General features: G+C 47.2%; 2 long non-coding RNA genes across 2 annotated transcripts; one reads left to right on the top strand and one right to left on the bottom strand.

Annotated features, from left to right (window-relative positions):
- Positions 1-7,844: 7,844 nt before the first annotated feature.
- Positions 7,845-8,813, bottom strand: LOC116660392. The gene is made up of 2 exons (XR_004315898.1): positions 8,207-8,813; positions 7,845-8,041 (listed from the first exon to the last, which is right to left on the bottom strand). It is a non-coding gene; the product is annotated as an uncharacterized LOC116660392 (long non-coding RNA).
- Positions 8,814-11,803: 2,990 nt separating this feature from the next.
- Positions 11,804-17,180, top strand: LOC116660391. The gene is made up of 2 exons (XR_004315897.1): positions 11,804-12,962; positions 16,228-17,180. It is a non-coding gene; the product is annotated as an uncharacterized LOC116660391 (long non-coding RNA).
- The last annotated feature ends 6,128 nt before the right edge of the window (positions 17,181-23,308 follow it).

Raw genomic sequence — 23,308 nt, 5'->3', positions numbered from 1 at the left:
CTTTTGGTTTAATGGAAATGTTCGTAGTCAAGCATTAGCTGGTGAAAGGAACATGAACGTGAAAGCTGCTTTTCTCCTTTCCCCTCTTGTAAGCTGAAGCATCGTCCATTTACAGTGTGTCAGTTTCTACTCAAGTAAAGTGAGTAGGTAGCAGTGAGAGCACTTGAATGACTGTCTTGTGTGTTCATCTTTGATCCTCTAGAGGGCGGTGTTGATGCCGCGGCTACCGTGAGGCAGATGTGGGTGGGTGCAAGGTTCCCTGAGCAATCTGAGAGCCCTCTCCAGTGCTGAACCGGCTCCCTCGTGCACTGTTGTTGGAGAACCTGCGGGTGGTGCTCCTCAGGCAGGACCTGCGGGGCCGCTTCAGTTGATCACTTACTAAGTCCCTGCTGTGTGCCAGGCAGGGCTCTGGGTGCTGGTGACACAGCTTCCAAGACAGTTTCCAAATGTCAGAAGAGCAGAGTGTGGGATGGTGAGCCTGTCCCTGTCACTTGGCGTTTAGAGTTAACAGTCTGATTAATAGCCCTGCTCATTTCACCACCCATCTCTTTGTATTGTTTTGAAGTAAATTGCATCCAGTAACATTTCAAAAGATAAGGACCCTTTTTCTTTTCAAAAAATAACCTCAGTGACTTCACACCAAAACAGTAACAATTCCTTAGTGTCAAATAGCTTACGTGAAAATTCTGTACACTGAAAACTGTAAGACGTGGGTGAAAGAAATTGAAGACAAATAAATGGAAAGATATGTTGTGCTCATAGATTGTAGGAATTAATATTGTTAAAATGTCCGTACTGCTCAAAGTGATCTTACAGAGTCAATGCAATCCCTATAAAAATTCCAATTGCATTTTTCACAGAAATAGGAAAAAAATGCTAAAATTTGTATGGAAACATAAAAGGCCAAGAATAGCCAAAGGAATCTTGAGAAAAAGAAGAAAGCTAGAAGCACTCTATTTCCTGATTTCAAATTATATTAAAAAGCTGTAGCAATCAAGACTGTGTGCTATTGGTATACAACAAGACAGGTTAGTAGTACCGAATAGAGAGCCCAGGAACAAACCCATGCGTATTTGGTCAGTTTTTGTCCAAGGAACCGAGAGTATACAATGGGAAGAGGATGCTCTCGTCAATCAATAGTGTTGGGAAAACAGGATTGCCACGTGCAAAAGAATGAAACTGGACCCCTCTCTTACCCTGTACACGGAAATCAACTCAAAGCGGTTGAAAGCATTGAAGGTAAGACCGAAACCATGAAACTCCTGGAAGAAAACAGGGTAAGCTCCTTGGCATGGGTCTTGGCAGTGATTTTTTGGACATGACGACAAAAGCAAAGGCACCACAAGCAAAAATAAACAGGGTAGACTACATTCAAACAAAAGCTGCCCAGCAAAGGAAACCAACGAAATGAAAAGGCAACCTATAGTTTGGGAGAAAATGCAAACCACTATCTGAGAAGGGCTTAATATGGAAAACATGCGAGAAACTCGTACAACTGAATTCACAAGAAAGGAAAAAAAAAAAAAAAAAAACGGCAAAGGACCTAAATAGACACTTTTCCAAAGGAGGCAAATGGTCAACAGATACAAGAAAACACTATCATCAGGGAAGTGCAAATCAAAACCACAATAAGGCATCACTTCACAACCTGTTAGGGTGCCTTCTCAAAACGACGAGTGCTGGTGAGGGTGTGGGGAACAGAACCCTTGTACATCGTTAGTGGGAATATAAACTGGTCCAGCCACTATGGAAAATAGTCTGGAGGTTCTTCAAGAAGTTAAAAGTAGAATTACCAGATCATCCAGCAATCCTACCTCTGAGTATTTATCCAAAGGGGGTGAAACTTACCTCCGAGGCATACCTGCATGCCCATATTCATCGTAACATTGTTCACAGTAGCTCAGGTATGGAAACAGGTAAATCTAAATGTTCATCAACAGGTGGATCGATGAAGAAAATGTGGTACGTATATATGCAGTGGGGTATTACTCAGCCATAAAAAGGGAACCCTATCGTTGTGAGCCTGGATGGACCTCGAGGAAATATGCTAACAGAAATAAGCCAGGCAGAGAGAAAGATACTGCATGGTGTCATTTATATGTGGAACCTAAAAAAGAAAAATTGAACTCAGAAAGAGTAGGAAAGTGGTTGCTAGGAGACGGGAAATAAAGATCAAACCCCCACAAATAGCTTAGTTAATATTTCCATTTGCTTATTAGTCTCAATTTGTTTTTTAAGTTGGTTTGGACAAACAGACCACACATTGCGTTTGCTTCATTTGTCTCCTAAGTCTCTTGATTTTGAAATACTTCCTGACTCAGTATAAAGAACTCTTACCCTTCACCTAAATTCCTGTGTGTGACTGATTTTTTTTCTGAACCACGTGAGTTAGTTGCAGACGTGTTTCATTATCCCGTAACTTCAGCGTATCTTTGCTGGAAACCCGCCTCTTCTGAAATCACAGCCCAAGTATAGGCATTGATACAAGGCTCCCTCCACCCACCGACCGCATTCTGCCAGGTGGCCCAGCAGTGCCCTTCACAGGTCAGCTGTGTTTCATTGTATGGCGTTTGTGTTCACTCCCAACTGAAGCAGTTCTCAGTCTGTCCTTTGTGATCTGTGACATATTCAGGGGAGGACAGGTCGATTACTTTATGGAACATTCTTCAGTTTGGGTTTATCTGATGTGTCCTCGTGGTTTACACATCTCGACAAGGGTGCTACAGTGGTGAGCTCTGTTTCACTGGAGCACATCGAGAGGCTCGTGGTGTGGATTTGTCACCTTCCTAGTGAAGTGAAGCTCTACTTAAGTGTAACTGCCTCCACATCCCTTCACTTAAAGCTTAATAGGTATTCTGCAGGGAGACACTTTTAGAGTGTATATATGTCTCTTATCGAACTTGAGCTACCAGCTTTAGCATCTCTTGGCAACTTTTGCCTGGACCAGTTTACCATGAGAGTTGCCAGATGTTAATTTCCAATTTTACTGCCCCTCTGCATTACGGGTTTGCCGTCTACATTAAGCGCTTTCCCCTCTGCTCCATTTCTTCATTCAGTTATTTATATCATATGGACTCAAGGGTTCCTGTTTTATTTAGTAAAGTGTCTGTTACCGTCACTTGTTTTCTGGTCCTCATTGTCCTAGACTTGGCTGGTGAGAGCTGTTTCTGGTTGGTTCCAACATCCTTCTGCACGTCCCCACCATCCTACTTCATGCGCGATGCTCCAGCCCTCAGGTCACCCCCGGAGCCCTGGTCCTTTTTGTGGAGCCTGGTAGTTAGAAGCCAAGACCTGGCATTTGGTGTGCTCACTGCTACTAGGAAATAAAAGGTGTATGTGTGCACAGGCTACGTTTATACACCTGTATGTGTTACCTGTAAATTAACACATGTCACACCACCACCTCTGATTTCAGCCCAACACGGTTGTTGTAGCCCCCCTTCCATGTTTATCCTCCTTTCCCTCCCACGTAAGCACCAGGGCACTGATTTTCCTCACTTTCAGTTTGTCCAGTGTACTACTCTCCCCCTTTGGCTGGGGCTGAGAGCCTCAGACTGTGGCCCCCCTGACCCCTACTGGCTGTGCCAGGACCAGCCTCATCCCCCCTCCCCCGCCGAAGACCCTACTGGCCAGTGACGGCATGAACTTCAGCACCAACCAAAGAAAAGGGGAGATCTTCGTTCTCTTAAAGTTTTTCCTCCAGAGCTTCTTTAAGATGAGGATCTCTGGCCCGTGCTTGTTGGAGAGTCTATTTCGTATGGCTGTGGTGGAGTCTAAACCCCATCTGGTCTGACGTGTGGCCAGAGTGGAGGCTATTGGTTAAAGTAACCTTAGCTCATCTAACAATGTAATACTGTGAAACAAATTAGAACCCTTGGTGTTTTCTTTGCAGTGAAGACGGCTAACATTTGTTAAGTTGAGATTCTTTGCAAACATTTTGTGTAGTTATAATCTGTTAGACGTGGGTAGGTTGTCAAGAGCAATTTGAATGGTGGAGCCAAGATTCAAACCCAAGTCTGTCCAGACTGCATCATCGTTTCCATGGGCTCATTTGGTCAACAAAACCAGCCTTGAGTATTTAGCCAGATTCCCCCCACGCCCCCCAATTTGACATCTAAGCAAAGCAAGGCCTAGGTAATAATAGTCGTCTGACAGGACAATGGCTGGCCTTTGCAAATGATGTTTACATGATTTATTTATATTAACTCTTATCAGTCAGGTGTGATAGAAACCACACGGTAATGTGAACGAAACACTTGGCAGCCAGTGTTTTCGAGGTGGAGGCTGGTGTTTTTAGGTTGCTAGGACAAGACGCTCACTGATGAGCCCTTCTTTCTTTCTGCCGTTGGATAAAACCTTTTGCTCAGGGCAGACGGAGATCGGGAGGGTGAAGTGCATGCCGCTTACGTGGTGGGTCGTGCTCACACGGTCCGCCGCTGCAAAGGTCCGCAGTCTCAGGAGTGCCTACCGCGGTCAGACATGGAGCCGTGGAACCACATAGCGTCGCCTGGATCATCGCCTGCTCTCAGTTCTTTCTGTGGGTTTGGGGAGGGGTGTTTCAGTTCGCCTCCCCTAGGCCTGCCTGGGGTAGACAGCTCAGGAACTGGTCATAGTGGGAAGTACAGAAGTTACACATCTGACCCCAGTGTTTGATTGCCAACACCAGTTTCCATCACCAGCACCTGCCACCCTCAGAGCCAAACTTCCGATTGTTTTAAAGCAGGGAACAAAAAGCTAATAAAAACTGGAAAACAGCGGCCTTGCATTAAATTATCCGAGTGCTTGGGAAATTATGCAAATTCATGTTCCAATTAAATTTTTTGTAAGATTGTTATTGGTGTCAGAAGAAAGACTATACATTTTTAAATTAAATATTGGGGGTTTGTTTTTCCAGGTGGATTTTGGTTGCAACAAATAGCATTTCCCAGTAACAATATTTCTAAATGTTTAAGCCAGTCTTAAACAATGACAAGTACAAACAATATGAAGGGTCCAGAGCACGCACTGATGGAATCCAGCCAGCACCGACATTCAGATATGCCTTGATAATTGATCATCTTTCATGATTAGCACTGGACCATTTGCATGGCCCAGTCTTTGGAGAGGCAGAGATGTAAAGTACAGATAAATATAGAACAGCGCAATGATTTCAGCAAATCAAGTCTGGTGGGCGAGGGAAGGTCAGGGTGTGCTGCAGACTTGTCCTGCTTGTGAGGGAGGTGATGGCCGGTTTTGATGGGTGGATTCAGCAGCAATGTGTGTTTTAGTCGGGTTCCCTGGGAAACAGCCCCCAGGCTGGGGATTTGCAGGCAGGAAGTTTGGATCAGCACCTGAGGCTCCCGGAAGGAAGCAGGTCTGGATTGTGTGGCAGGCGGGAGAGGGGGGCTTCCCGCCTGAGGACCGCACCTCCCCTGCACCACTGAGACGTGTTTGTCAAGGAGAAACAAGAATAGAAAGTGACTCCCTACCCACTGGAGGGAAAAGGTAACAAAATGTTGTCAGTCTAAGGGGAGGGAGAAAAGGAAACAAGGATAGAAAGAACAAGAAAACACAGAAACAGAAAACACGAAACAGCTCAAAAAATTGAAACGAGACCGACACAGGCAAATGGTAATGAGAGAGGGAGGTTCGGGTGTTTTACTTTAATATTATTTTGAAAAGTCCAGTGTTCATGATGGTCAGTATTTGAGAGGCTCAGACCAGCAAGATGCCTCCCCACTCCTCGCCCAGCCCCCTCTGTCCCCCGTGAGGGCCACCAGCAATGGTAATTTTCTGTCTGTCTTCCCAGAGATATTCCATGCAGGTGCTTTCCCCCTTTCACACAAATATGACTTCAGTACAGAATGTGCTGCTCCTAGCACTTTTTTGTATTTAATAATACAGCTTGGAAGTTATTTCACATCAGTACATCTGGAGCAGAGGACCCCCATTTAACCAAACCTTGTGAATAGACACGGGGTGTCTCTGGTCCTTTGTTACTAACCCAAAAAGCCCACAAGAATTACCTTGTAACTTTCATTTCAAATACTGTACCTGGCATGTGGGTTAGAATAAAATCCTAGCAGTAATATCGATCGGTCAGGGAATATGTGTATTTTAAATTATGGCAGATACCAGGTGTGTTGACATTAATATCAAGTAAAATAGAACTCATTGCAAGACCCATTAAATGGGAAAAACAAATACTTCATATTTTTTTATTTATAAAAAACTACCATGTACATATAATAACCTTTAACCTTAAAGAACTTTACAACAAAATATTGAAAAAGCAAAAAATATTACCAATAGGAGAAGAAATTGACAAAGCCACAGTTATATTAAGATAGTTTAATAATAGCACCTATCAGAAACTGACAAGTGGAGTGGAATATAAGGATCTGAGTATCAGGTAACAAACTTGAGCAAACACAGTCATGAAACAGGACACAAACTCCTTAGGGGTGACCAATAATTCAAAAGCTTTTGGAAAAATCAGTAAAATAGAGAAATCTTTGATAACTGCTCAACAGAGAGACGGTGAGAGGAGACACTACTGAAGAGACTCGTAAATGTGCCAGAACACACCCATCCCCTCCCGCACAGGCGCTTTGACGACGTGGGTGAAATGAAAACACGCAGGAAATCGAGTCACCAGCGCTGTTCCAGGAACGGGAGAGGAACCACAGCAGGAGTAACAACTGGAGACAAGGGACAGGCGGCTAGAGACGCACCCACCTCCTCGCCCCAAACAGGCACAAGGTCCTGGGAGATTTTCAGCTGAGCTTTGTCACAGTTTCAGGAAACAACTGATTCCTATGTTAAATTCACTTTATAGAAAAAGCCAGAATGTTTCCCTGATCATTCTCTTCTGGTGAACCCGGGAGGCCCCAGATGGACAAGGACACACACACAAAAGGAACCCCTGCTGCTGACATCACTACCGCGGATGTGAAGAGCTAAGTAAAATGTCAGTGAAGCAAGACCAGCAGGGAATTAAATAAGGAACATGCCGTGATGTATTCTCGGGGTATAAAGTATTACATTCTCTACATTTATGTATTTTTATTAGGATTATATAATTATATAAATTTTTATTATACAATTTATATATTTTATATATAGTATATATAATTATGTATTTTAGTATGTGTTTCTATATAATTGCATATTTTATATATAGTAGATATAACTTATTACATATTTATATAACAAAATAAAATATGAATGTATACATTTAATATAGTTACATAAGGAACATTAAGAGGTTAAAGGAGCAAAATTGAAATAGTAAAACTTATAAAATTCAAGACTCAGTCTTTCCTTAAAAAATAACAATCAGCTAAGACAAGAAGGAAAGTTATTTAACTTGATGAAGGGTATTTATCAGAAATCCTATATTGAACATCATACTTAATGATAAAAATATTAGAAGCAGGAACCAGGTAACAGACATTGCTCACTGTCTCGATCAGCCCACATGGACAGTCCTGGTCAGTGCAGTGAGACCACGAGAAGAGAGGAGGGACAGTGGTGGGAGGGAAGGGGGAACACTGCCACGATCTGCAGGTCAGGTAATTATGCATGAAAATCCAGGCGGATAAACTGGAAAGGTATTAAAAAACTCATTTAAATAGTTTAGTGATTTGATAAACATAAAAGACATCATAAAGATTTTTAAAAAGTGACACATTGGGAAAAAATAATTTCTGTATATAATAGAAAACACGTCATATCCATGCTTTGTAAACAGCTTCAAATCAATATGAAATGGACAGTTTAAGAGAAAAGAAGACAGAGGACAGACAGGTAGTTCACAGGAGAAGATGTGCAGGTGACCAGCAGACAGCCCCGCTCACACTTACTTAAGACACGAGAAACAGCAGCGCCAACAAACCTCAGTTACTCACTCATCGAAGGGCCAGGGCTGAAGGAGTGCTAATGTCCAGGGAAGGCGATGGTGGGGAAACACGGGCGTTCAGGTTGGCGCTGCCGCCGGGAGGGGGACTTCCCCTGTGCTTCTGGTTTGGCTCCGGGGAGAGATCTTGTTGCTGGCGTGATCCTGGGTCAAGTGAGGCCAGAGTTACTTCAGGGGTCCCCGGTGCTCTGGGACTTGGGCCCCAGGAGCTGCAGAAAGCCAGGAGTTGGGTGGAGAGAGCCCTCCCCGTCCTCTGGGCGCTGAACGGTGGCCAGGTGTGTTTGTGGAGGGCGGTTAGCCTCTGCCTACCTGGCTGTGACCCTCCAGAGTGACGGTCGGTCGGGGTCTTCACTAGCATGAGATGCACAAGGAGTCAAAACAAAAGCCTCAACGATATTGTCCCGCGTCGCCCAGAGTCTCGGGCTGAGACCTCCCAGCGCTCTCACCAGCGGGAGCCCTGGGGCTCCTCGGAGGTGCTCACGTGCTGTTACAAACCCTCGAGGTGGCATTTGTGCCTTTTCTTCCACATGCTCCTTATCAGTTAGTTGGCTTTGCTTTCCGTTGGCCTCCGCCCACCCCAGACGGCAGACTCTAGGAGCACAGGGAAGCTTGCCTCTCCCCCGGGCCTGGTGCTCAGAGGGCGTTGTTGAAGGACCGCTGGTGAGCAGATCTCAGCAGCGGGCTTCCTGAGTGACGTGATGCCTGCCTCTCGAGGGGACACTTACTTCTCTGTCCCTGCCTCAGGGTGCCGTTTGGAAGGAAGTGGGACTGGCGCTCTCGTCATCTGGTGGTGGTGGTGGTGGGGTCTCTGCCCAGCTAGTCACAGGACTCAGGGAAGGGGCTAGACAGCCCCCACCTCCCCTGCCCCTGGGACACCAGCCTATTGTTAAACTCAAGGAGTCGGACCTGACCCAGGCGGGCCACTCCCACCGGGTTCCCCGTTCGTCAGCTAAGCCAACATCTGCTGAGTGCTCGCGACCTCGTTCCAGCATGGAAACGTGCCACCCGGTGGGCATCACTGCCTGGCACGTTTCAGGACGAGGAAACGGGAGGAAGTTCTCAGAGGGCTTTGCTCGGGAAAAGAGCTGGGGTTTCTCTCCTGCCTCACAAGGCGGCGGTGTCTTGTGGGGATGTAGTTTAAACAGTGTATCTATTCAGCATTATAAATATGAATTTTACATTTGGAACACGACACTAAGATCATTAAAAAGTCATTAATTGCAGAAAATTAAGCTTATCTGAATCTTGGCCGGTGGCACTACGGCAGAAGACCGCCAACCGCACCGTCACAGGCAGAGTGCCACAATCCCCAGGAGGTGGTGAGGGCAGAGGTGCCACATTCCATCCGAAGTGTTTTAAAAGCCCCCCTGGAGCTGCAGGACCAGAAACTTGGGCTGGTTTTGCGAGCACACTGGCCAGGTGGGCCTCAGATGTCCTTGAGCCCTTGGCCACTTCTCCCTCTTTGCCGTCATGAAGGGACAGGATGGGGCGCATTCAGGGAGGGCAAAGGGGGTTTCGGCGTGCTGCCTGGGGCTTCCCTTCCCACCCTTGACCGGCATGCAAAGGCCCGCTGCCTTGCCCCCTGGGCAGCACACATGTGCAGTTGTAACTGGTGCATCGGCAGAACCCCGGATCCCTGGGCAAAAACAGTGCACCGTCCCCCCCACCCCCAAGGACAGCAGAGGGCTGCCCACACCGCACGGCGAGCGGGCCGTGACGTGCCCGACGCTGTACCGCGTGGCTTGGCTTCCCCAGGCTCGCACAGCACCAGGCTCTTAGCCGAGGGGACAGCAGAGGGCAGCTCTGAGTCGAGGCTGGATGGGCAGGATCGGAGGAGGGACCCGGGCGCCCGGCTGCCTGGGGCTGCCCCTGGGGAGAGAGGGGTGTGCTAGGAGCGGGTTAGTTCTGACTACATGGAGAGGGGCGGGTGGGTGCGTTTCGTGGCTTCTTCAGTGATTTCCAGCGTGAGACTCCAGTGCCGGAGAAGGCGGGTCCGCAGGGCCGGTGGGGACCAGCCCAGCACTGCTCTAGGGCACACAGTTCTGCGGGCTTCCCACAGGTTCTTGTATGGGGCCAACTCCTGCAGAGTAGGGACCAGCCACAGGCTACATGGCATCCTGGTATCCTTGAGTGCTAAAGGTCAGACCAACAGGAGATTAATGATGGCCTCTGAACAAACCCCGCCTTCCAGCCTCCCATCCTATTTCAACTGTGCCTGCGGGAGCAGAGCCAGGGAGAGTCACTGAAGTCTAAGCCTCCCTGAGCTGCTCACAGAGCCCAGCTCTCTGGAGGGGTGGCTCTGCCCTCCCTCCCTTCACTGGAGTTGGGGGTGCTGTGTCCACTCCGGGCCCCCAGGAGTTACAGTGGAACAGAAGGCCACCAGATCTATTTGCAGTTGTGTACTAGACAGAGAGCATCACTCTGCTCTTTGACTGAGAGGCATTAAGGAGTGAATTGTCCCCGGGGGATGGGCAATAATGAACGACTCTACTTTCCGGCTGAGGAGGAGAAGCAGCCCAGCAAACCAGCCCCTCCCAGCCCCCAGGTGACCGCTGGGTGGGCTCCTCTGAGCAGCAGCGGTCAATCCTCAGCGTCCCAGGCCCTGAGTCAACCCTTTAGCGGCCGCCCCCGCTGCATCCCCGCCCTCTGGTCAGGCGCCCAGGCATCTTCCCCAGGCTCTCCCCATGGGCCACTTGTGGGCGGGCGGGCACAGCACAGCCCCCGCCCCCCCCCCCCCGGGCCCTGCAGCCGCGCTGTCTGTCATCCTCCTGGGGAAAGCCACCACCAGGATGAGCACTGTCAAGAACACGTCTTCGTGGTCCCCAGAGAAAGGACTGGCAGGAAAAGTGCTCCACCTCTCTGCTCCCTGGAATTCTATCTGTATCTCAAAATTCCTGCCGAAGCCCACAGTCTAAGGCATTGCATTACTTAAAACTCAAATGAATTTCAACCAGAACCTGAATGTGCACGTTGTAAGCGGAGGCCAGTCCTCAGCTCTTCCCGTGGTTCCCAGGAGACCCGGCCTGGAGGTCCGGTGGGAGGAGTGCTGGGCAGAGTCCCAGGGGCACTAGGGTGGGCTCCCTCGGGCCTGTGCTCACATAGCCACGTGGCCAGCTGCCAGTGGGACTGCAGGTGGTGACAGTCACCCCAAGGGTCTCAGTCCCCTCACTGCTAAAACAAGGGGACCAGACCTGTTGACCGTTGCTCTCTGTCCAGCTTAGGTCAGTGATATTAGCAATGTGACTGCGCTAGACCTACATTTAACACAGTCTGAGTGTGCACACGTGAGTGTGCATGCGCGTGCGTGTGTGTGTGTGTGTGTGTGTGTAGGGTACTCAAAGTCAAAGCTGATTTTTACTATCTTGGGGTGTGGAAGGTTTTTGAAAATATGACCCCAAACCCAGAAACATGGAAGAGAAGATTCATAAATCCAGCTTCATCGAAATCTCCTGGATGGAAAAAAGCCTGTAAAATAGTCAAGACAAAAGATGAACTGAAAAGCACGCCACATCAAAGGGCTCATTTCTTTACTAAAGAAGAGTGCCTCCAACCAAAAAGGAAAAGATCAATAAGCAGAGAAATAAGCAAGACCTATAGATACTAATGGCCAGTAAACATGTAAAATGTGCCCAAACCTGTAAGAGGGTGCAAACTTAAGCAACGAGACACAGCTTGTCTTTCTCTCTAACACTACTGGCAAGGCACCTGGCACTCTTCTGATGGGCGTGCACGTTGGTTAAACCTCTCTGCATGGCGGTTGGACAATCCCTGTCAAGTCTGAAACTCCCATTCCCTTTGACTTGGGAATTACCCTCCCAGGAATTTACCCAACAAACATCTTGGTGAATGGGTATGTGTGCGGGTTAATCACCAGGGTATGGTCAGAGCAAAGGACTGGAAACCAGCTGCTGACAGGAGAAACAATGAACTAGGTCGTCATGGGGCCACAACAGAGTAAGACGATGCAGCTGCTCAGGGGTACGGCAGCTCTCTACTTACTGCTGTGTGTCTCTAATACACACTGGTAAGTGCAAGGAGAGCAAAATGCGGAATGGCCCGCAGAGCCTGCCAGCATCCGCATTCCTTGTGCAATATTTGTGGATGTCTCTGGAAGGATGCCCTTGGAACTTGTCACTGTGCTTGTCTCCAGAGAGGAGATGGGGTGTCTGAAGGGACAGGGATTGGAAGAGGATGCCTTGTGTCGCCAGATCCAGGTCTTGCTGTGCAGGTGTTTTGAAGACACGGTTAAGTCAAGGTGATTACCCTCCACCATGTGGGTGGGCATCGTCCAATCAGTTGAAGGTCTTGAGAACAAATCTGAGGTTTCCTCGAGGAAGAAAAGGTTCTGGCCTCAAGACCACAGCCTCAGCTCCTGCCCACATTTCCAGCCTGCTCTTCCTGCTGGCCTGCCCGCTGGACTTCAGACCCGACAGCCTCATGATGGCCAAGCCATTCCTTAGACTTTCTGTCCCTATCCTCCTCCCTCCGCCCATGTTCTACTGGTTCTCTTCCCTGTGTTCCTGCTGGAGCCCCGGGTGACAGAATCCTCCGAAACTAGGAGCGCCTGTAATTCAAGGTACATCCTGTTTATTTCCTAGATGTAGCCCCACACCATTGCCTTGGGAATCACTTAGGAAGAGGGAGGTGTGCGAAGAGAGGTGTTTTTTCCTTGTCATGTTATGAACAATTTGTTCGCAAGAGGAAGTGATTGGAGAGAGAAAAACAGATCTAGAAACTTGGAAGTTGCCAAGGAGTCGAACGAGATGAAGGGACTTGGGCGATGTTTTGAGAAGACACTTCTTTCTAAGGGCTGATGATGGAGAAACAGGAAAGGCCAGTGCCTCTGGGAGGACACTGCTGGGCTCTTGATTTTGACCAATCGTCTTGAGGGACAGCACAACTTTGCTTCCAGGGAGTTTGAAGGAGCCTCTCCCCACCGCTGGGACAGAGGGCTCCCGGTCCACCTCTCTCACTGTGCGGCGAGAGGGCAGACCTCACGGAGTCCAGCCTGAGCCCGGTGCCCTGAGTCAGGCCCCCGCCGTCTCCATGGTCCATGTTGCTCTAGGTAAGTGCTTCACTTTCCCCTCTTGACGGGGTCTCACCGGATACACGGATACACACCCGTGGGCTGCATGCTGGTCCCATCAAATGAGGTCACCTGAGACCAGAGGTCACCTTTCATGGTTACTGCCGCTCAGGGTATCTCTGTTTTTTTTTTTTTTTTGAAACATGGCTTAATTTTCTGCATATAAGAAACTTGGTAAATACAAGCATGCCATCATAGGGTCCAGGCATAATTTCAAAAATTTCGAATTGTGATTCTAAGATAAGTATGTAGCGACCACTGGTCACCAGTTCATGGATGGCTTATTTAACTCAGCAGCAGGGGAGTAGGATTTTAATTTTTATTTATTTGTTTTTTAGGGGAGGGAGGTAATTAGGTTTATTCATTTACTTTTGGAGGAGGTACTGGGGATTGAACCCAGGACCTCATGCTTGCTAAACTCATGCTCTGCCACTTGTACTACACCCTCCCCCAGCTGGTTTAATGAGCATTTGCGAACAGAGACTGATACAGTCAGCTGGAAAGGAGGTGCTGGGGTAAGCTTGATACAAGATGCAGAATTGGGCTACGCAGAGATGGTGTAACTTTGGGGTCTCAGCTGTTTCTTCTTCACTTACCTTTACACTTTCAATTGATATGTTATTCTTTTGTCTCTTGATTCATCAATTTAATTTAATTTTGTTAACATTTTATTACTGAAAATTTCAAACGGACAGAAGTGGGGAGAACGGTGCAATGAACCACCCTTCTTGTGCAATCATCACTCACCTGGGACCAGTCACACTCGGGCTAATCTTGTTGTGCCTACCGGCCCCTCCCCCTGACACACATACATGCACACACACACACCTGCCCCAGATGATTTTAAAGCAAACCCAAGACAGTCTATTATTTCATTCATAAATTTCTAGGAGAAAAAGATATGCTTTCTCTTATCACACTGTGGTACAACTTTCTCACCTAGAAAGTGCAAAGTTGCAGGGTTGAATCCTGTTGTGCTCCAGTTAAAAAAACAGAACTTAGCCAGGATCTGAGCAGCCTTTGGGACCGTCATGTGGCGGCTGTGCGTTCCCAGGAGACCGCCAGCTCCACGAGGGCTGCACCGACCTTGCGTACGACCGGCGGTGTCTCTGGCGCCCACACTGAGGGACGCCCTGTGAGTCCTCCCCCTCTGACTCTGGATGTCCTGAGGACAAGCCATCCTCTGCCCCATCACCCGAAACCAAGTCCTTTCCAAGCTGTATCCCCACTCCCTGCCGGGCTTCTCTTCTTGTTCTAATAAGCCGAACACGCTTTCAATGAAAGCAGCTGGAATTCTAATTGTTATCTTATTAGGACTTGTCCCCCACATGATTATCCCAGCTAGCGGTTCTGGCCATTAGGGTCACATGAGTGGTGCTGCGAACACCCTGGAGGATGGGATACAGCTGGTCTGGGTGGGTAGGGCCCAGGCACTGGTTTCTTAAGGGTCCCCATGGTTCTCACAGGCACCTTTGGGAGAGACCACTGTCCCGCCGACCCGACGAGCACTGACAGTGTCAACAGCTCAGACAGGACGGTCAGCAGAGAGAACTATTTCACAAGCCCAAAAGTGTTAGCGTGACCCAGTTTTTCACTTTTAAGTTCAGGCAACAGCTGGGGCCAGACTATCAAGCCAGCAAGCACAGCTCATTGAAAACCACGAGAGGTTCCCTTTCCCAGAGAGATGGGGTGGCTCACACTGGACTTTCCAGCTGCCTGTGTCCTGCAAATGATGCTTCAGAGGTCTTCAAGGCAGGCTGGCCCTGCGGAAGGGTGAAGACCATCTTTTCATTCCTTCTACATCTCACGATAAAACCTGCTTTCTCAGGAGGCTCTACAGGCCAAGTGGAGGAGTACCTGGTTATTGTGGCTTAAATCCGACTTAGTGGGGCTTCTCACATGCACGGGCAGGGCTGGTAGCAGAACACTAATGACCCCAAGATTCCCATCCCCTGGTGGGCATGCCCTTTATACCCCCTACCCCCACCCCAGATTTCCAGCAGAAACTGTGACTGTGATGGGATAGCATGCCTGTGAGTAGGTTACTGATCAGTTGACCTGAAGTTAATCAACAGGCAGAGAATCCCGGTGAGCCTGGCCTAATCAGTTGAGTCCTTCAAGGGACTGAGACCTTCCTGGAGTGAGAGGTTGGAACTCTGAGGGGCCTGCAAAGGGGGCCACGTGGCAAGGGCATGACGGTAACCTCCAGAAGCAGAGGGTCATCCCCAACTGACAGCTAGAAGGACAATGGGGACATAGTTCTCCTGTGACCTCCAGGAAGTACATTCTGTCAACAACCTGAGGGATGTGTGGATGTGGGTCTTTTCTCAGCTAAGCCTCCAGGTGAGGACACAGTCGGCTGACAGCTTGATGGCAACTTGGAAATCCAGGATCAAGCTGACATGTGTTGAGCTCGATGGAAACTGTGAGGTCAGAAATGTTGGGGTTTTGTTTGTTGGTTTGTTTAGGTTTATTTGTTACAAAATATACACATATGAAATTGACCATTTTAATCATTTTAAAATATACAATTCAGTGGCATTAAGTGCTGCTGTGCAACTGTCACCACATTTCCAGACATTTTTCACCATCTCAAACTGAAGCTGTCCGCATTAAACCGTGACTCCCCACCCTCCCTCCCTGAGCCCGGTGACCTCTGTTCTACTTTCTGTCTCTAGGAATTTGTCTGTTCTAAGTGTGTCACATAGTGGAAACCCACAGTATGTGGCTTTTTAAAAAAGCTGTATTTTACTTATTTATTTATTTTAATGGAGGTACTGGGGACTGAACCCAGGACCTCGTGCACGCTAAGCATGCGCCCCACCATTGGGCTATACGCACCTCCCTGTTTCTTTGTGTCTGGTTTATTTTATTTAGCATAATGTCTCAGGTTCATCCATGCTGTGGCATGTGTCAGAATTTCACTCATTTTTATGGCTGAAAAATATTCCAGTGTACGGTTAGACCACATTTTGTTTATCCATTTACCTGCTGATGCGCATTTGGGTTGTTTCCACCTTTGGACTATTGTGAATAACGTTGCTGTGAGCATGAGTATACAAGAATCCATTTAAGTCCCTAAGTTGCTAAGGTTTTTGGTAACTTGTTATGCAGCCAAAAAAAAAAAAAAAAAAAAAAAGAATACAGAAGGGAAACCAGATTCTAAAAGGAACTCTTCATTTGATGTGCTGCATTTGTATATCATAAACCCTGAAATGCTCTCATTATCTTCACAATCGGCAAGGGCGAGGAAGACTGAGCTGAAACGACCCACGTTGGATTCTGAAACACACCAGACAGCAAATGGTCCCCGGCACCGGCACCGACTCCCCTTCCTCCAGACCGACATGAAATGTTCCTGAGACCCGGGGCCTGTGCTGGGGACAGCCTGCCGCAGCGTCTGCCCTCCATCCTCTGTCAGTCAGGGCTCAGTCTGAGCTGGGAACTGCAGGCTCATTCGTGGTAATAGCTCAGTGATGGCAAAGGTGAGGGGTGGCCACTGTCCCTCCAGCCTCAGTTTCCAGAATCGGGAAGGGCTCCGGGTTCCGGTCCTTCCAGCCTAACCCATCCAGCTGACCTACCAGGGAGCCCATCCTTCCAGCTGCCACCTCCCCTCCGCCCATCAGCCTCCGTCCTCCTGGCTCCCCTGGGTGCCGAGGTGGGTCCATGATGTTGTACCCCCCCTCCCGCAGAGCGCCCTCACTGCCCTGTCCGTGGGGGAGCACTGAGGTTTAATCACACATCGACAAGCAGTGACCATAGACGTCTTAGAGCAAATATCTGCTGACTGTTTATGATACAACAGGCACTTTGCTAGAAATAGTTGAGGTTGTCCAGTTATGTCTCTGTCTATAAATGACAAACTAAGCTTTGGGGAGGATGAGCAACTTGTCCAAAGGGATGGCCCTGAATCCAAAGATTGTGTGGTCACGACTGACATCCGAGACCCTCCATGGCAAGCTTTGGACTTGGGCAAACGGGACATCCGGGGAGACTGAAGCGGGAGCAGTTTCTCAGAGAGGGAGACAGACAGGAGCCCGGATGAGGGGCTGCGCCGGAAGCTGTGGGTCCCAGTTCTACGCCAGCTTGACTGTGTTCAGTTCTTGGGTGTGTGTACAGGACATACAGGAACTAGCGCTAATATGAGTAGATTTTCCTGGTAACAAAAGTGTCTTAAATAAAATAAGCTAATATGTACCTGTCTCATTATATTTTGCATTTATTTTTTTTTCCCTTTTGCCTAAGAGCTTCCCCTGCGTTTCAAACAGCTAGGGGGAAAGCCCATAAAAGCAAACTAAAACTATTCTTACTCTCAACACAAAGCAATTAATGAGGTAATCTGTTGCTAATCCATCCATCTTTTTTCTATATCTAAGTATTTTATGAGATGCCATGATCAGCACCTGTGTTTTTATCTGCATGAACTCTAGATCACTGATGTCTTTGAAGAACTTGGTGGCTGCATAGGTTTCACTGAATAAATGAACCATAATTTATTCAATCGTGAACCGTCGCGTGCCTGTGTTGTTGGTGCTGAGATCAGCACCACCGTACCACTCAGAAATACTCCAGCAGTCGGCACCCACTGGTTGATAATTGTTGAGACTGTTTTCTGGAAAGGAAAATCCAGATTCTCACATGTTAGTGCTTCTAATCCTGGCTACAGGTTAGAATTGCTCTAGAAGGCTTTTTAATAAGTACAATGGCTGGGCGCAACCCCAGAGCTTCTAATCTAATTGGCCCGGGTGTGCCTGCCATAGGCATGGCTCGTATAGCTCTCCAGGTGATCCTAATTTGCAGTCAAGGCTGCAAAACACCAAAAAAAGGCTGTCTTTATAAAACAGGTGCTTGTTCATGTCTTTTTATTTTTAATTGAATTATAGCCAGTTTACAATGTTGTGTCAATATCTGGTGTACAGCACAATGCTTCATTCATACATAAATATGCATATATTTGTTTTCATGTTCTTTTTCACCATGAGCTACTATAAAATATCGTATATAGTTCCCTGTGCTCTACACTATAAATTTGCAAATCTGCAAATCTTGAACTCCCAATTTATCCCTTCCCACCACTTTCCCCCCCGGTAACCATAAGTTTGTTCCTATGTCTGTGAGTCTGTTTCTGTTTTATATATAAGTTCATTTGTCTTTTTTTTTTTTTTAGATTCCACATATGAGTGATTTTATATAGTATTTTTCTTTCTCTTTCTGGCTTACTTCACTTAGAGTGACATTCTCTAGGTCCATCCATGTTGCTGCAAATGGCATTATTTTATTCTTTTTTATGGCTGAGTAGTATTTCATTGTATAAATACACCGCAGCTTCTTTATCCAGTCATCTGTTGATGGACATTTAGGTTGTTTCCATGTCTTGCCTATTGTAAATAGTGCTGCTATGAACACTGGGGTGCAGATGTCTTTTTGAATTAAGGATCCCTCTGGATATATGCCCAGGAGTGGGATTGCTGGATCATATGGTAAGTCTATTTTTAGTTTTTTGATGAGTCTCCATACTGTTTTCCACAGTGGCTGCACCAAACTGCATTCCCACCAGCAGTGTAGAAGAGTTCCCTTTTCTCCACAGCCTCTCCAGCATTTATCATTTGTGGACTTTTGAATGATGGCCATTCTGACTGGTGTGAGGTGATACCTCATTCCCAAACACATTCTATAAAGCCACCGTCACCCTGATACCAAAACCAGACAGGCACTACCAAAAAATCTTAATAATGTGTTACAATGCCTCCTCACCACTTCTTGAGCTCCTTCCTCTCTTGCTTACCAAGCTGGCTGGGGTAACTTGAGAATGTCAATCAAGGGAGATAGAAAATTAATTCGTTTGAAATAACTGGCCTTTGCTCATTGTATAAGCTAGGTATGACCTTGAAACTAGGGACAAAGACAAGAAAACCAAACTGCTGGCCCATCTCACTTATGAAGCTGGACTGCTGACAAAACATTAGCAAGCTGAATCGCAGAGCGTACAAAAATGAAGATAACCAATACCTAGGAGTTATCTACCAATACAAGGAAAATTTAATGTTTGAAAATCTGAAAATGTCATTGTTTTGAGAGGAGAATCATCTCAGTAGAAGTCAAGAAAGCATCTTATAAAATTAACCATGATGAAAAATAAAAACTTTCTTATTAAACTAGGAGTAAGAGTAAATGTTCTTCACCTGATAAAGGGTACCTTAAAATATACATAATGAATCATTCTAGTGATGAAACATGGAAATATCCACTTTAAAATCAGCAATAAGACAAGAATGCCCCATATTTCTATGCTTCTTTTTCACATTGTATAGAAAAAGGAATCACATAGAACAGAAAAAGGGAAATTTGTCATTATTTGCAGATATGCAAATATTTGTGTCTACACATCATATTGTTTGTAGATATTATAGTCTATCGAAATAACACTAATGTCTATAAATTATTATTAATAGATATTTAGCAAGTTGGCTGGGCATAACATTGATTTACAAAACTGAACAGCAAAACAAAATTTGTATTAGAAAAAAAACTGTAAGTTACTTTAGAACAAATCTAAGAAATTGTGTTTGAAACCCATACACAGAAAATCTAGAGCAAATACATGGGTGGATATCCTGTGTTTATGAGTAGAAAATCATAATAGCATGAACATGCAAATTCTCTCTGAATGGATCTCTAGATTTAAGGCAGCTCCAATCAGAATTGCAACTTGACACTTGAATTCTAATGTGTATGGTGAAGATTGAAGGACTGAGAATAGCCATGAATATTCTAAAGAAGAATAACGTGGGAGGGCGGATTCGTCCAGCAGATATCAAGCATTATCATGAAGCTCTAGCAAGTAAGATGGTGTGGTGTTGGGCTGAGGATAACAAACAGCCAGTGGAGCAGGATGGAGAACCCAGAAACAGAACCACAGAAGCATGACTCACACACGACACAGGACAGAGGTGGGATGGGACATCACTGGTTGAAGGGGAGACAGTTCAGTAAACGGAGCTGAAAAAGCTGTTTTTCCTTTGTCATTATGGGAAGTAGAACAAGACCCCTACCTCACACCATACACAAAAGTCAACTCTACTTTGACAGAAAATAGAAATGTCATAACAAAACTTTAAAAGTTTTAGGAGAAAATACAGGTGATTATTTTTCTGATCTTGGGGTAGGAAAAAGCTTTCTTAAACAATACACCAAAAACCCTACACTATAAAACACGGATGCATTTGGCAAGCTAGAAAAAAGATGGTATTAACAGCACATGTAACTGGTATAAAACAAACTTGTAGAAAATATTAAGAAAAAGACAACTGAGTTTTAAAAATTCGGTAAAAGACATGGACAGGCCTTTTAGAGAAGAGGAAACACAGGGGCTAATAAACTAAAAGGAGATGACAAAGCCCACTGGAAGCCAGGAACATGCTGGACACAGTGAAATACCCATGTACACCCACGTCTGCCTGGCAAGATTATGAAGTCTGATAGTGCCAAGTATTGAAGAGGAAGTGAAGCAATAGTATGCTTTACACGTTGCTGGTGAGGGTGGAAATTGTTACAACCACTGTTGAAATCAATTTTGTAAATCTGAGCATTAGCACACCCTACAGTCTCGCGATTCCAATTCTCTCTGGGAACCCGCGCAGAGAGAGGCTCGCGAACGCACGGGACAAGTCACGGACCCAGAATGAGCAGAGCAGCGCTGTTTCCAACAGCAAAACATTGGAAACATCCCAACTGCCTCTGTCGATCGGAGCCCATTCACACTCAGACTACCACACAAGGGTGAAAAGGAATGCTGCTGCCTTAAAAATAGGATGACTTGTAGGCATCTCATGATGTTGCATGAGAAAGCAAGTTCCAAAAGACTTCGTGTAGCATGAGAGCCTTTTTACATAGTTTTAAAAATGCCCAGCTGAACAAATTATTCAGGCCTACGTGTGAATGTCATAAGAGTTATTTTTAAAGAGCAAAGTACCAAATTTAAGGCAGTAGTTGCCTCTGAGGAGAGAGGCCGAGTGATCAGAGGGGAAGTGCACATATGGAGGTACTGGTTGTCGGGCTGGCGGGGCGTTCAGGGTGTACATCATGTAAGACGGACAGACAGACAGAAAGATGGCCATACATGGACCAGTGATGACATTGTAAACTGAATCTAGGATTGTGCCCAGAGCCCAATTCTCTGCATCTGAGGTCTGATTTAAAAAGAAAGAAAGAAAAGAAAGAAAGAAGAAAGAAAAAAAAGAGAAAAGAAACTTGCCCTGTGGTGGTTGAGCTGCTACATGTCCAGAAGCTCAGGGACAAATGGACAAATTATACATCTTGTGGACTGGCCTCAATTTCCAAATCCATCTTCCAAGATTGTCAGACACTCTCCATTAAGAGATGTAAGATTGAAAGGCGTTGAAATATAAGGCCGTAAAAGTCTTTCGGACGGTCCTGATTGTCCCCACCCCAAGCAAATGCATCTTCTGTTCTGCATGACTCCAGAGCCCAGGTGGAGAGTCTGCACGGGGCGCACGCAGTTTCAACAACTTCTTTCAAACTGTTTTGGTTTCATCTGGCCACCAGAAGCAGCGCTGCGCTCCCCGGGTTTCTTGCAGGTGAGGCCACAGCCTGTGCTCAGTAAACACGCACTGTCTGAAGCAGTCCCTGCTGACATGCAAAGCACCTCCTTCCCAGGTGTGACAGTGCCCCTGCCTGTCCCCTGCCCTTGGCCTACACATGCTGACCCTCTTTAAGGGGTTTGTGGTGACGGACTGTTCGTGTCACGCGAACGCTGACCCGCCGGGCCTTTCCCGCAGTGACGCTAGCTAACAACCCTGCTCATTTCTGTTCCTGCGTTTACCTTGTGTTTCCATCTAACTTATGGTCTATATTGAAGTTGTCTGATTATCAATTATTAAAGCAACCGGTTCAGGCTCAGATAGTGAGTCCTTGAGCAAACAGTTTAAGTCACTCAAAGAAAGAGGCTGGCAGAAAATAGCACATAAATGAACAGAGTTGCCTCTCTGAGGCTTTTATTAGGAGTCGCCTTTAGGGCATATGTTGCAAATAGACATTTTAAAATTTAAGGACCCTTAAATGATCTCGCTTCTCTCTGCTCAGGCCAATGCAGGTGATGCCTACTGGTGTCTCTCAAAAGAGATTCCAAGTGAAGAACAAAGAGTGCCGTGGCTTGGCCGAGAAGAGCTGCCACTGCCTCGTGTTGAAGTAAGCGGCTCAGAGGCCGCTTGTAATTAGGGCAGGGGAGAAGCTATTGTTCTGGTTTCAGCAACCCTTATTAGCTGCCCATTCCCTTCAGTGTTTATTGCTGGGCCTCCAATCAGCCTGAAACGTAATGGCTTAAAGCAAACGCAATAATTTTATACTTTTTTTATCCATGTTACTGCCCCTCCTGCCCCTCCTCTAAGGAGCTGACTGTTCTTTCACTTGAAGGCACTTAGCGGGTGACCGGGCAGCCACCCTCCCTCACGGCAGGTGGGCATTGCAGGCTGTCGGCCAGAATGCGTCCGCGTGGCCTCTCCGTGTGGTCTGGGCTTCCTCCCAGTGTGACGGCTGGGAGAACCCAGCGCCCTCAAGATACAGAATGCAGAAGCTTCCTCCTGAAGGCCTGGGCTTGGAAACTGGCACTAGGGTCACACTAGCTCCATCGACAGGATGTGAACTCAGAGGCACAGAGAATGGATGCCATCTCGAAGGAGGCACTGCGCCTGGGGCTGAGATGCCCGAGGGCTCCCGAGTCTGCGGTGAAAGGGGAACCCGGCTCTGTCAGCTGAGTGACCTGAATGTTGGCCTGGGGCTTGAGGAGGGGGGGCAGGGGCAACGCAGCAAATGGGTCTGCCTTGATCTCTTCCCAGAGTCAAGGGCTCCACGCGTTCATTACTCCCTCCCTCCCTCCGTCAGTATTAGGCAAATGTGTCCACCAGGCCCTGGTGGTCCCCAGCGGCTAGTGTCTGAGAGGACTGGCGTCCAGTTCCCCGCATCCTTGCAGGGAGAAGAGCGCAGCAGTGAAGCCCGTGGTGCCTCCTGAGCGGGCGGCAGGGGGCCAGCCTTTCACGGGGAGGGAGGATCCTGGGAGACTTGACCTTGACTGGGGATCAGCCTGAGTGCAGTCAGCGGAGGCCCCAGTGCTCCCTTCTGAGGCTGGCTCCTCCCCAGTTAGTTTCTGGCATCTTCAGTCCATGTTAGAAGGCGGGAGCCCCCAGATTGAAATTGGAACCCAGGTGAGCAATCAGGTGCCCAGGTGGCTGGCTGCATTAAGGAGCCTCAGTATGGACCTGTGAAGCAGTGAGATGCAGGGAGGCGCTGGCTCCCCGGACAGATGCACC

Source organism: Camelus ferus, chromosome 3 (assembly GCF_009834535.1).
Source record: "Camelus ferus isolate YT-003-E chromosome 3, BCGSAC_Cfer_1.0, whole genome shotgun sequence".
Classification (NCBI taxonomy): Eukaryota; Metazoa; Chordata; class Mammalia; order Artiodactyla; family Camelidae; genus Camelus; species Camelus ferus.
The sequence above is the reverse complement of the archived record's forward strand: the minus strand, read 5'-3'. Positions and strand labels throughout refer to the sequence as shown.